We start from the raw sequence: 15437 nt of genomic DNA, 5'->3' as shown, positions 1-15437 counted from the left end.
AGTAATTTTTTTTTATTTAAAAGTTGTATATGTAAATATTAGTCAATGCGCTATAAACTGTTATGAACAAACAATGAACTATTGTATTTTCATAAATTAACATAACCAAGATTAATACATTCTGTAGAAAATATTTTTTATTGTTAGTTTGTTAACTACTGTCAATGAATAAAACCTTATTTTAAAGTACTAACTAACTAACTAACTAACTAAATAAATACATTGCTACCAAATTAAGTGTAAATATTTTTGATTCAGATCAAGTTTATTCAGCTTTGAAGTTCAAACTGAGCTTTTTTCCCATTGTTAATACAAGGAAAGATCAAAAGAGCAGAAATAGGAGATGCTTAAAGAGTCTTGACAATACTCTCTTCAGCCTTGCTTTCCCTCAATTGCTTTTCTTCTTTCTTTTCTTTATTTGTGCAAATCATGCAACAGGCTACATAAATAACTGCAATTTTCTTTCTATGCACTATGATTTTGATTTCATTTTGATAGTTTCAGAGGAAATTAGAGTATAAGCTATTGTAAAAATTAGCCCAATCTAACTATTGGTGATACCACTAAGGGGAAAGGAGACCAGTGAAACAGAAGAGAGCTTTGGGATATAGTCAGATTGGTTTCAGCAGATGTGACAATCGTTTCTTTCGCTGTAATCAAAACCACTGGGTCTGTAAGCAAGAGTGAGGAATGGGGAAAAATTGCATCATGCAACAATGACTGCATCCCTGAAACAAGCCTGGATAACAAATGGACAGAGGCTTGAGGTGATGTTGATGATGTAATTGTAAACCCATTGTGATTGGTGAACTCATCCATTTCCCACTGCAGGGCAATGAAGCCCAGTGGCTCAACACTAACAACTCAGGCTCTCTGAAATAAATAACCCTCATTTCCAAACAAAACTGTGGTGACCAAACCAAAACCAGACCAAATAATAATTCTGTCACAAATTTGTTTATCACACATCACTTTCTGTCCAATTTGGTCCATATTTGAATAAAACAAGGAAATGCAATCTACAAGGGGGCGTTACAAACTGCTATTTCAGTATTGGTTGGAATCCATCCTCAATATGTGTGCTGAAAAACATTTAAGTTTGAAGGGGGAGTAAATTACAGAGCATGGAATGTCATATGCTCAGGTGCACCAGAGGGGAAATATTAAGTCCTGTGGTGAAGTGCTGCAGGCTCCATTAAAACACCTCTACACTCAGCAGATACTCAGCCTGCAGTCAGTGCTACACAATGAACCAGAAATATCTAAAGATCAGTGTGTGAGAAACAACAAATTTGGAGTCTCTGTGTTTACATGAGCAAACTGTGATTGAGAGAAAAAAAAAAACTGTTCACATGATGTTTGAAGAAGTCTCTGTTATCTGTCATTTCTGAAAGGGTTTCTGATCAGACTTTGTTTTAAACAGAATACTTTGTATTGGTCATCTCTTCATTGAACAATGTGCTGGGGATCCAACAGATTGTTCAATGAAAGTTCAAGAGAGTCGGGCATTAAACAGCATCTCCCTCAAGAATTTCATGGCGGTGCTTGTTTTCATGTAAAGTGTAAAAATCCAATGAGCACAATAAAAAAGCAAACTTTAATCCCCAAAACATACTCTAAGCAAGTACGTGAATGCAAATGCTTCTAGCTATGCGAGCTTGATTTTCAGTGTCTTTGCATTCATAACACAATGCAAGTGCACACTGCATACTGTACTTCGCATTGCCACAAGGGGTGCTGTAGCAGGCATTAGTCCTTTTTTACGGTCAGTTTTCTCTTTCAGGTCGATAACTGTAATGGCAAAGAAACAGTTTGGCTGATCTTGCGGAGTAAGATATTTAAACTGTTGACATGTTTATATCTAGACTGAAAAACAATATTTTGTGGTGAAGTAAATATAGCAGAAAATATTTAGTACTTTCTATATTGAGTTAGTTAGTTCAAGCGTAAACTTGAAAATATTAAGTAAATTCTGCATTTGAACTCAATTCAAACATGTGAAAATTAATACTCTAGCTTACAGGTAAATATATTTTATGATTGTTTGTTAACAGGGGGCCTGGGTAGCTCAGCGAGTACTGATGCTGACTACCACCCCTGGAGTCACAAGTTCGAATCCAGGTCATGCTGAGTGATTCCAGCCAGGTCTCCTAAGCAACCAAATTGGCCCGGTTGCTAGGGAGGGTAGATTCACATGGGGTAACCTCCTCTTGGTCGTTATAATGTGGTTTGCTCTTGGTGGGGCGCGTGGCGAGTTGTGCGTGGATGTCACGCTATGTCTCTGCGGTAGCACGCTCAACAAGCCACATGATAAGATGCACGGATTGACAGTCTCAGACACAGAGGCAACTGAGATTCATCCTCCACCACCCAGATTGAGGCAAGTCACTACACCACCATGAGGATTTAGAGTGCATTGGCAGTTGGACATTCCAAATTGGGGAGAAAAAGGGAGAAAAAAAAAAAAAAAGAAGATGATTGTTTGTTAACTTTACAATGCGTCATCAAGTATCAGTCCTATATCAACCTTGTCATATTTATTTGCTGATTTTTATAAATTTCACAGGTAAATAAGCTGGTGTTCCCAGCATGCACTGGACTTGAATAATTAATGAGCTTGCATGGTTTCACTGTTTGCAGTACGCACGCATGCTCACACACGCACTGGAACCACCTGGCTGCATCCGAGACGCCAAGGCATTTTAAGGACACAACATCGTTTGAGGTAAGTAACGTTAACTAACGTTGCAGAATCCACTGCAGTTATCCAATAGTCCAAACACAATTTTATCATTATCAATATACGACAGCAAACAGATAACGTTACTGCAGAAGTTATCATTGATAATTAACGCTAATCTAACGTTAGCTAAGTTAGGTAATGTTAACGTTAGCTAACGATGTTAGCTGTCATTCTCCTCACTTATGTCGACTGACATATCCGGCTGCTTGTCGTAAAAAAACAATGTATAACATATGTAACGTTATATCTAGCTAGCTAACGTTAGCTAATTATCAAACATTAACGTTATTACCAGTGGCTCTGGTGATCTGGTAATCATCACCATTCATATCTATACAACCAATGTGTTTATGATTCAATTACTACAAGAGCACAATTTTTTTTTACAAGTTCTTCATAGATCTAGCCTCTTAATTTTGCTCTCAAAGTGCACCAGATTGATACATTTAACTTTGAAATCTACAAAATGTTCTTCCGGGAGAGCATGCACCTGGACCCCTCTTTAGGGTCTGAAGTCCATCCACCACAGTCTCACAAAATCCTGTGGGAAACACTGCTTCTTGTTTTGTGAAGTCTTAAGTTAATTTTCTACTCTAAATTATCCATTCATGATCATAACAATTGTTATTGTCATCGTGTTTTGTGCATCAAGTGTTTGGGTCTGCATGCGCACCTCTAGGTCTTGTTTCTTAAAGCAAGGTGATGCTGTCTAATAGACTACATAGCATGCATTAAGGTTCCTTGTGGAAGGCTTCTGTGTGTCATGTGGTACACAACAAGTACATTTAAAAAAACACATTGAAATGCTAGTACGCATTTAAAAGCCTGCCTTAATTCAGATCTACATTGTTTAAGTAAACTGTACAAGCAAAGAGTGAGTAAAATTAACAAAGTAAACTTTACTTGAGAATTTCTAATTAAAGCCATCAAAAATTGTGTGTATCCTTGATTTGAAAATATGATCTGTTAAGTTTACTAGCAATTTCTGCAAGGAAATTGTTTCCTAGGTTGTTGTTTTTTAAGTAAACCCCACTCCAAATTTTTTTCAATGTAGTTGGCCAAGCTTTCGCATGTGTGTTTGCGTTCTTGCACTGAGTATGTTTCTGTAATTAATGTTACCTCAAGTAAGTGTATGTTGCCTCAAAATCCCAGGCAGGAGGTTCTAGCCAAACACTAAGTGATCTGGGTATGACTATGCACCAGTGAGGAGTAGGGGGATCCCTGTATGGAGTTTAATAAGCATACCTGTTCTTTATGACGGTTCCACTTGATTGCCTGGGAAGAAATGAAAGAGACAAAGAAAGACATAAGTGAATGCAAAAAATATGATTCCAGGCTGATATCCAGGCAATATACAGTATAAGGTTATGGAAAAATGGTGACCACTATAACAGAAATCATAAAAGTTTCCATAAAAATCATGATAAATTGACAGAAAAATCACCAAACATTAACTTCAAAATGCCATGCCAAGAACTACAGAAAAAGAGGTCAACCGATATGGGTTTTTCAATGGCCGATGGAAATTTTTTAAGAACAGGATTGCCTATGACAAATATTATGCCCTTATACAGTATATGCATAACACAAATTAATGATTGGAAATTAGAAAATGCTCAAATGAAATGAACTAAATTTTTTAAATAACTTGGATCAGAATGTTTTTTTTGCTTTTAGTGGATTTAGGAAATGACACAGAGACTTCTATTAATCGGCCAAGCAGCACAGACAGTGCTGAGATCTATGATGAAACTCGTGCATCGTATTTTAAGTCTTCTGATAAGTTTTGTGAGATACAACTCAAAATGCAAGTAATTTTTTCAGTACAAATATTGGCAACTGTTACACTCATGAAGACTCAACAGATGTCAAGATTTTCACTGGAAAATTACTTTCCTATTGCATGCTATCAGAAGCCTTGGACTATGATGGACTTGCATGCTTTTATGATACTTTCGGGTCCTTAAAGTGAGGCACTATCCACTGAAAAGATGGGCCGCAATATGTATTAAAAAGAAAGTCATACAGCTGTGGAGCAACATTAAGGGGTGAGTAAATTATGACTGAATTTTCATTTTTGAGAAAACTATCCCTTTTAGAGGATCTGAATTTAGTATCTGTATACCTTGAATGTGTTTTCTGACTTGCAACATTATCAGCATGAGGCAGCAGTATGCTGCAGTTTTACAGCTGACACCGAAAAACAGTTTCAGGTATAGAAATGAGAAAACAGAAAACGCTACTCATTGCATCTTTAACTACATTACAGAGAAATGCATTATGTCTTTGTATTCAAGCTGTAAGAAGGCTAAAAAAAAACATATTAGGTATCTTGGAGGAGAGCTGACAGAGTGGAGAAATGGGTGAGGTTGGCTAATATAAGAAAAATCAATAAGATGAAGCAAAAGCCTGAAGCAACCAACCAGTGTTTGGCTTGTGTGCTTGGAGAGCTGGCAAGGAATGGTATCCATGGGGGAAAGTGTGCATGCCAGTGTACCATGAGGAAGGGCACCTCTTTGTGTGCTTAGAGGGAGTGAAAGGTCAGATCTGTGTGTATGCAACTGTATATGTGAATTTGATTTTAGCCTTCAGATATTGTTGAAACTGAATGTTATGATCTCACTCCGATCTAACTGACCAATGAGAGCTGAGCAGAAGAGAAATGTGGACATCAGTTTCAATGTGGTCCCTGCTGACAAGACAAGTTTAAACCAGCCTAATATGTCTGGCCAGGCTAGGTTTTAGAAAGGTTTTCACATGTCAGCTGGTCAGGCTGGGAGATCATCTGGCAGGCCAGCAAACAAGTTGAGGACCAGCTTGGCCAGGCTTGGAGACCAGCTTGACCATCTTTAGACCAGCAAACCAGCTTAGGATGGTTTAAGATGGTTGTTTTTTCAGCAGGAATTTCAGTTTTACACACTAACAAAATCATAAAAATAGTACTATGGTACAGCCATGTTTTTGGTATCATGGATATACCATGTTTTTTGGGCATCTATGTACCATGGTATTTTTTTTTCTTCTTTTTTAAACATGGTACATGAATATTACAGTCACTCAATACCATGGTATATCATAATATTACCATCTTATATCATTACTGCACCATGGTACAGTCATTGAACCACTTTGTAAGGGTACCAGCTACTATCTTGCAAAGGCACAATGTGCACATATTTATTTGTTTAAAGAAGCATTTGAGACACACACACAAACAGATAGACTGCACACAAGTCTTTTCAAATAACTGAAAGTAAAAGTAACTGTATTGCGGACTTAGGCGTGGACTTGAAAGCCTTAAAATGCTAATGGATTGTGAATAAGACACAAATGCAAAGCAACTCACACCTGAGGTTCATCCAAAATGCCCCCTCCCCCCTCTGTCTCTTTATAGTCTGAGCACAGAGCCATCAAGCCCCATTCTCCATTCCATCACCTCAATTCTGTGTGTGCTGCAAGAGGAACAAGTCTGGCTTTCAGTAATAAGTTGACAGCTGTAGAAAATGGCCGCTCTCAGTTTGTTTGCCTTTTTTTAATGCAATCTCATTATGTTATGCTGTGGCGGTGGCCTTGAAAAAGCTGTGAAATGTGTCTTGCTGGAAGACGAGGGAAAGCCAGCCATATGGAATATACTTTGAAAGTAGGCCAAACTCAGAGAACTCTAATGCACTTGATCAAGAGTTTTCTCTGCAACTGAAAGGGACAGTCATCTGAAAAGTGAAAATTCTGTCATCATTTAGGCTACTCACCCTTATGTTATTGCAAACCATATTACTTAGACTATAGAAACTAGAGGTAGACTGATACATCGGTTTCACTGATTAATTGGTCCTGATAGCTGCTGATACTTTTTGGAACTATCAGTTACCAGTAGTTGCAGATAGTTCCTCTGTGTTTCTCTGTGGCCGGCACTGGTGGATTCTACTGTTAGAAATACTGGTAACAGAATATAGAGCATTCTGTAATTTCAAAATAAGAGTCAAAATAATTTGGGTATTCCTGTATTTTGGCTTCGCTATACGCAACACATAATTTAAATGAATTAAAACCGGCTGAATACTGTTTGCAAGACTCTAAACTGTCATTTAAGGGTTAAATTTCCAACAAAAGTCCCTCTGGTAAGAAACCCCTTTAAGTTTTTTGACTGAAACATATTTGGTTGTAAAAAGTATCATCTCTAGTTTCGTTTGATATGCGGTTTTAAAAAATCAGTTCATTTTTCACGCATCAGCGTACTGATAAGCATGATGTCCACATATGTTGAAATTAGTACCATGTTCCCTCAAAAATTGAAAAAATATGTTATTTTGAATATTTTTCAACATCTGTGGGTCAATTAGCTTCATTTTATATACATTTTGTTATTGTTTTATTTTGTTATCACTGTATAATATGGTTCTATTCATTAACATTAGTAGATGCATTCCTTTATATTTACTGTGCATTTTCACATTGAGAATAAACGTATTCATGCAAAAGCTGAAAAATTTTATATGGAGTTAGGATGAAAATAAGGTACATTTCTAACTGTTCTGAGACCAGTGCAGACAGATAGCACACTGGAGGTTAAGTCATTCACTAAATAGGGAACAAGGGAGCAAGGGTGCATCCTATAGCTTTCTATTCAGTTAAGTGCATTCACTTCTAAAATCCGACCAAAAGTTCGGTTTCAGGCTGCAGATGATGTTTGGGCTGCTCAACATGTTTGGCAGACATGGGACAATGATAATAATCAGAACATAGATTCAGAATTATATAATGTATAATTTTATTTGAACATGGTTGGCAGTGATTTGATGATGCTGGCAATTACTTTTAATAAGAATTATTAATTCAGCTTTATATAAAATCATCTGTAATGTCTATAACATCTCAAAAACATTAACCAACACTCCTGGACACATAATAAACTATTTGATGAAAAAAAATCTGTCTTTCTATAGCTTGGTATTACTTAATTTCACAACTTAGTCCCACTGTCCACATATGTGGACATCAATTTTTATGAAAATTATTTGTTCTAGAAATTATTATTATTATTTATATGTTTCTTGTTTATTAGGTCCTGCTAGTTACAAATAAAAAAGGGAAATTGAACATGCACACAGCAGTCACACAGGGGTCTCAGGAGGTTATAGTTAAAAGTCTTGTGTCTTGCACAAAATCTTCATATTGTCTTGTTATCATTGGGATTTTGGTTGCACAATAAAGTGCATCTGGGATTTTGTTAATTTTAAACTCTGTGCCCATCATAGTAAGGAAAGACTAAGAAAAATGTTTAACATTCAAAATATCGATTTTAAAAACTATCGGCCGATTAATCGGTTATCTGCTTTTTTCGCCACCTTAGTTATTGGTATCGGCAAATCCACTATCGGTCGACCTTCAAAAAAAAAAAAAACATAAAAATGTGCTTAATGCTGTAACATTTAAATAACTGCATTAATGCAAGTCAAAAATGTTAATTTGTCCAACTAAATCAACCTGACAAATTAGGTTACAGCAACAAAAGTCATTTTTGTAAGTAGAAACAAATCCTTGATATAATAATAGCAGGTTACCACTTTTTTCAGTGTATTTTTTATTGTTAAGAGTTTGGAAGACACCTTTAAGGCCAGACTTCAATTTGTCAGCATCGCCAACAAATGTAGCACATATCTAATCAAACATATCCGAGGTGATTACTCTTGTGTTTTCATTACATTTGAGTTTGGTGCACCCCATAATTCAAAATCACAGAGCACACAAGTGTTGTTATATTGGCAGCATATTTCAAGGTGGCTTTGTGCAAAGTCTAATGAAAGAAGACTGTCCAAATGATAATTTACTTTCTGAGAGCTATTTCTGGCACTTAAGGGTCCTTTCTTTGCAGCTAAAGCCTTCCAGGAGAATTGACAACATGCAAAATCCTGCAATAAAATGTGTTCAACATTGATAATGTACTGTGTGCATGTTAAAATATTAATGCATACATGTAATAACCACTCTCACACACAATTTTTACAAAGAAAACCCGACCAACACAAAAACACCCTTGCTAAAGAAAGGAAATGCAGCTGCCTTTTCCCCAAACCAAAGAAAAAAAGAAAAAATTGATTCGAGAGGAGCAAATAGCTTCAAGCATCCACACTGTCACTCTTGTGCAAAGCTCGACTGTGACTCTCAAAAATAGAGCAACCTCCAGATTTAGCTCTTCTTCTGTAGCCTATTTAATTTAAAGAAGCGAGGAGGCAGAGGAGACGGTGTCCAAAACTGTCTTAAAACTAATTTGTGGTTTCCTCATTATGCACACTACACCACCAAACAGCTCCGCATGCAATGCCAATTAGTCTCAATTAGCAGTTTTCCTTTAGAAAAGAAACAGAGAGCTCCCTCTAGAGGCTGCCTTGTGTCAGTTAAAAAACAGTTACCATATGAACTACAGGTAGAGAGCTCACTTCGAATACTGTAACATTTTATCAATAGTAAAATAACATAATGAACTAACCTTAGCCAAAAGCATTTTTTTGGTTGGAAATGGTGAAAATGCTTGATCATCTGCAATATAGCCTACATTTAGAAACTAAAAGATAGGATAATAACATTTATGGAAACTCTTGGATTTTCAGAAAACAGCAACTAATACATTGATAATGTATTTCTTAATTTTTAAGAGTGTATCTACTAATTTGAATATGCCATCTTTAAACAAGGTGAAATATGAATAACGTATAAATACCATATTCATATGGTATAACATGGTATTTATATGGTACTTGCCATCAGGGCCATAGCTAGTGAGGTGAAAGGTGGTAACGATTCTAGGGGCCCAAAGGTCCAGGGGGGCCCACAACAAATTCTAAACTGTATTTTTTAATAGGAAAGGGTCCCAGAGCAAGATACAGCCAGGGGGCTTAGATTACCTTGCTACGGCCCTGCTTGCCATGCATTTTGATCAAAAAAGAAAAGAAATTGTTAGTACAATCTACCATGGTACTTTTTGTGTTAGTGGAGCTTCCCTTACAAAAAATTCTGTGGCAGTAGTATCATGGTAATGAATGATAACCATAGTCAAATTCCATGGTAATTACAATTGTATTCCAAGATATTCCAAGAATACTACAGTATTCCCATCGTAAATGTCCAAACAATGGTATTTCTATCAGCAAGACTCGCAGTTTTGAGTGAAATTCAAGATGACATTTATTTGATGAATATAAAACAGAAATGTAATGTATCTCTTTGGCGTAAGCCCTGTCTGGCGGTCCGAAGAAGTTGTACTCGGAACCGTCATATCCTGCCGGAGATAGGAGGCAGGGGCGAGGAGCCTACCCCAAAAGAGAGAAATAAAATACTACCCCCAAAAGAGAAGATCCACTCAGGTTACGAACCAGGTCTTGTGTTTGGTGTTCAATCTAGAGAAGAGAAAAAGGAGATGTGAAGATCTAGAATTGACACTTGGCATGAAAAATTCTGTATCCCTGGCATGGTTGTGCAACACCTTTGCAGTAGGAAAAGCCGTGCTTACGTTTACGGATGCTTTTATGATAGAGGGTTTTTTTTTCTCCTTGAGTTTGATTTTGTCCTTGTCCTTGAGTGCAATTTTGGGCCCTCCATCAAGGAGCCCCTGGTTGTGCAGAATTTTTGCCAAAGATTAACAACGTGGTATGAGGCCATACAATAATGGCAACATTGCGTGCAATATCCTTCGTTGAAAGAAAACAACATTTGATTATGAACCCTCCGACAAGGGCAGCGTTGTTTGAGATATCTTTGCCGAAAGATGAACAACGTAGCATAAAGCCATACGATAATGGCAACGTTGCGTGCAATACCTTTCATTGCAAGAAAACATTTGATTATGAACCCTTTGATGAGGGAGGACATTGTTTGATGGTTATCTTTGCCGAAAGGTTAACAACATGCGTAAAGCCATTCGATAATGGCGACGTTGCATGCAATACCCTTCGTTAAAAGATATCCCATGAGGCTCGAGCCCTCACGAGGGCAGACGTTATTTAATGGTTATCTTTGCCAAAGGTGAACAGCATGCCTAAAGCCATATGATAATGGCGATGTTGTCGTGCGATACCCTTGTTGAAAGATGTCCCATGATGGTGTGAGCTTTCCGGTGAGGGTGAGCTGGCTTGTGCAGTACCTATGCAAACGAAACCTTGCTTGAGATTATGGAAGCCCTGGTGAGGAGGGTAGACATAGTTATGCGTTATCCTTGTGAAACGATGTATGTGCTTGAATTGAATCATTGTGTAAGGAAAGATGTGATGAGAGAGAGCCACCAACCACCACCAGATAGGTATGAAAACTTATGGCTGAGGAGGCTTGAACATGTGTAATGATGGGTCAAGAGGGTTGGGTCAAGTATATTTCTGGAGGATGAGGAAGACCAGTGCCCGAGCATCTGATTGTGGGTCCTGGTAGTCAGCCATGAGCAGCTGTTGTGGCCGCACCAATTCTGATAGAGTGCCTCTAGGGGACTAGGGGAGGGGCTGCAATATTTGAGGGATCAGATGCGAATTGTGAACTAGTTTTCCAAATATGCTGGGGCGGGGGGGGGGTGGTATCGGGCAGGAGGAGCTGGAGGTTATAGATAAAGTTAAGCTACAACCGCATCCCAGGTGGTAAGTTTAGGAGTGTTAGAGAAAAGAGGTGAAATGAGCATGGGCTGGGCGAGTCCTTTCTGCATGAGTTTAAGCAGAATCTAAGGGGAGGAATGAGGGGCATATACCGGCAGAAGGTTCGAAAGGTGTTCGAAAGGGGCAGAGAATAAGTGGTATGCTGGCGAATGGACATGTCAATGGAACTCCTGAACGAGATAGAGAGTAACGATGAATTGAAAACCTGTGAATGTGCTTGACTGAGGAATGGGGTTCAGTTGGAACTCTGCCATGTCAAGTGTATCAGTAGGGGCTAAGGAGCCTAAAGGAGGACAGCCTTGATACGACGGCAGTAGTTGAGTCTCAAAATGATGATACGTTTGCGTGCCAGTGGGGGACCCCATAATGCGCTGGCGATGACGATGGGGTGATTCCGAAGATGCGGATGAAGCTGGCGTGAGTAAAAATTTTGTCTGGCCATTTCCCTCCAAATCATGATCCTATTCGGTTGCCTCAGGACCTTCGGAGGGTGTGCATGCATGAAAAGGGAGGTTTCAGGGTATTGTTATGGAAAAGGGGGAAACTGTTCCAGTGATAAGCCACAGGGATCAAACTGAGGTACGATCAGCAGCGGTACACAATAGATACATTGTCAGAGTGTATTGACGAAATGCTAGTGTGAGGCAAGAGATGAAGTGGCCTTGATGAATGATGCGCATGTGAAATGAGGTGGCCCAAGGGGGTGGGAGATTGAATGTGAAACTGGAACTGCTCAGAAAGGAGGAAATGTGAACTAATGATAGGTCTAGTAGATAGAGAGGTGGGGAAGCTTGCATCTTGTGGGAAATAGAGCATAATGGCAAAAAAATTGAGGACGTAGAAGTTTTTTCTTATTTTTTTTTTTTTATTAGCCCGTAAGACCAGCAGACCATGCATGGTCCATGACATGCAGCTCCAGTGGACTGAATTTCGGTATCTGCTTCAAGAACACCAATCCGGCACTGTGATGTCCAGAGGAACGAATCCTACTGCCTACTGCTAGACAAGAGCTGCCCTGAATGCAAAAATGTTTATATATACATGTATATATATATGTATATATATATATATATACAGGTGCATCTCAATAAATTAGAATGTCGTGGAAAAGTTCATTTATTTCAGTAATTCAACTCAAATTGTGAAACTCGTGTATTAAATAAATTCAATGCACACAGACTGAAGTAGTTTAAGTCTTTGGTTCTTTTAATTGTGATGATTTTGGCTCACATTTAACAAAAACCCACCAATTCACTATCTCAAAAAATTAGAATACATCATAAGACCAATAAAAAAAACATTTTTAGTGAATTGCTGGCCTTCTGGAAAGTATGTTCATTTACTCTATATGTACTCAATACTTGGTAGGGGCTCCTTTTGCTTTATTACTGCCTCAATTCGGCGTGGCATGGAGGTGATCAGTTTGTGGCACTGCTGAGGTGGTATGGAAGCCCAGGTTTCTTTGATAGTGGCCTTCAGCTCATCTGCATTTTTTGGTCTCTTGTTTCTCATTTTCCTCTTGACAATACCCCATAGATTCTCTATGGGGTTCAGGTCTGGTGAGTTTGCTGGCCAGTCAAGCACACCAACATCATGGTCATTTAACCAACTTTTGGTGCTTTTGGCAGTGTGGGCAGGTGCCAAATCCTGCTGGAAAATGAAATCAGCATCTTTAAAAAGCTGGTCAGCAGAAGGAAGCATGAAGTGCTCTAAAATTTCTTGGTAAACGGGTGCAGTGACTTTGGTTTTCAAAAAACACAATGGACCAACACCAGCAGATGACATTGCACCCCAAATCATCACAGACTGTGGAAACTTAACACTGGACTTCAAGCAACTTGGGCTATGAGCTTCTCCACCCTTCCTCCAGACTCTAGGACCTTGGTTTCCAAATGAAATACAAAACTTGCTCTCATCTGAAAAGAGGACTTTGGACCACTGGGCAACAGTCCAGTTCTTCTTCTCCTTAGCCCAGGTAAGATGCCTCTGACGTTGTCTGTGGTTCAGGAGTGGCTTAACAAGAGGAATACGACAACTGTAGCCAAATTCCTTGACACGTCTGTGTGTGGTGGCTCTTGATGCCTTGACCCCAGCCTCAGTCCATTCCTTGTGAAGTTCACCCAAATTCTTGAATCGATTTTGCTTGACAATCATAAGGCTGCGGTTCTCTCGGTTGGTTGTGCATCTTTTTCTTCCACACTTTTTCCTTCCACTCAACTTTCTGTTAACATGCTTGGATACAGCACTCTGTGAACAGCCAGCTTCTTTGGCAATGAATGTTTGTGGCTTACCCTCCTTGTGAAGGGTGTCAATGATTGTCTTCTGGACAACTGTCAGATCAGCAGTCTTCCCCATGATTGTGTAGCCTAGTGAACCAAACTGAGAGACCATTTTGAAGGCTCAGGAAACCTTTGCAGGTGTTTTGAGTTGATTAACTGATTGGCATGTCACCATATTCTAATTTTTTGAGATAGTGAATTGGTGGGTTTTTGTTAAATGTGAGCCAAAATCATCACAATTAAAAGAACCAAAGACTTAAACTACTTCAGTCTGTGTGCACTGAATTTATTTAATACACGAGTTTCACAATTTGAGTTGAATTACTGAAATAAATGAACTTTTCCACGACATTCTAATTTATTGAGATGCACCTGTATACACACACACACAGTGAGTGGAGCGAAAACGAAAACATTGATAACTTTAAAATCAATAAAGCATTTGGCAACATAGTTGAAGAAATAACATAAAAGCATAGGAGGGAGCTATGACTTACCAGCAGCAACAGAAATTAACAGCAGCAAGATGAAAATGAGTTTTGATTCAACACAGGTTTTATCCAATGATTGCCAAACGTGCTTACCTGCTACTAAATGTAACGTCCCCGACCACGGTGCATTAAAAGTGAACAACATCATACTGAAATGTGTTGATACTTAAATAAAATGTAATGTAGTAGGCTGACATGACTGTTAAACTCTTGAGCTTTGAAATTTGGAACATTGATAAAGCCCCAATGCTTGAAGATCCCCATAGACTGAAACATGGTCCGAACAGAGATGAAAGTGAATGATTTATGAAGACACATAAGATACAAATATCTGCACTTTAATGATGCCTGAATGAGTAATAAAATGTAAATATGCCGTGAAAATACGAATCATCCCCTGATGACCTGATCATATAAGGCGCAAAATGCATTACGCTGGTAATGAAATTATCTGATGAATAAGGGAATGCAGTGTGGAGCCTACCGCTATGTGTCAGAGGCGTGCCACAACAGTGGTGCTTATGATGAGAACGTGGAAGTAGATGTATAGAGTAAGAAAACACTGCATTTTCCAAGCGGCATTAATGCACCCTTGAAGGTGCTCGGTTAGGGAACGCCGCTCGAAATATTGTACCTAACAAAATAAGTTAATTATTTCACGAAGTACCCTTTCACAAGACTTTAGTGAAAACTACATTTAAACTGTGATTCCATGCTCCCTTCAGAGTGCCCACATCATGAGCTCTGTCTTTCGTAGTAAGTAGGGCATAGGGATGATACCTTGTATTGGAATTCGCCCGTTACGTGGTTTAGAGCGAAGAGCGACCAACAAAACAGGGATATCTTACTGAATGGAGTGATGAGACCCCGTACAATGAGCACTGTACATAATGACATGCCTGAATAATGATCTTAATTCCCCGATGGGGAACACTCGGGCATGCAACATGGTGAATGACATGTGAGTGAACCTTGACCGAGTTACCCTCATGTGATTACGCTGTGAACGTATGATTGCCTGCCGTTAATATGAGAGTGAATGCGCTGTTAACATTAAATATTGGCTTTTGATATTGATGCAGATGTGTTATGATGAACAGACAGCATAGGCAACAGAAGGCCTAGACCCATGACTATAATCTGAATGCATTTGATGGATATGATTAAGAACTTAGCTTATTTCTGATGGAAATCAGTTGCGGCCTGGCCAATGATTTTGACAGATTTGCCGGGGAGCGCACTCCTTCCGCACCGGGTCCTGAATTCCGATTGAGGTGGATGCGGTGGCTCG

At 38.8% G+C, this 15437-nt stretch overlaps 1 pseudogene; it reads right to left on the bottom strand.

Annotated features, from left to right (window-relative positions):
* The window catches only part of LOC127429593 (zinc finger protein neuro-d4-like), an 85813-nt pseudogene that overhangs the window by 55520 nt on the left and 14856 nt on the right, over nt 1-15437 (bottom strand).

Source organism: Myxocyprinus asiaticus, chromosome 39 (assembly GCF_019703515.2).
Source record: "Myxocyprinus asiaticus isolate MX2 ecotype Aquarium Trade chromosome 39, UBuf_Myxa_2, whole genome shotgun sequence".
Lineage (NCBI taxonomy): Eukaryota > Metazoa > Chordata > Actinopteri > Cypriniformes > Catostomidae > Myxocyprinus > Myxocyprinus asiaticus.
Note: the sequence above shows the minus strand (reverse complement) of the source record. Positions and strands in the feature narration are given on the sequence as shown.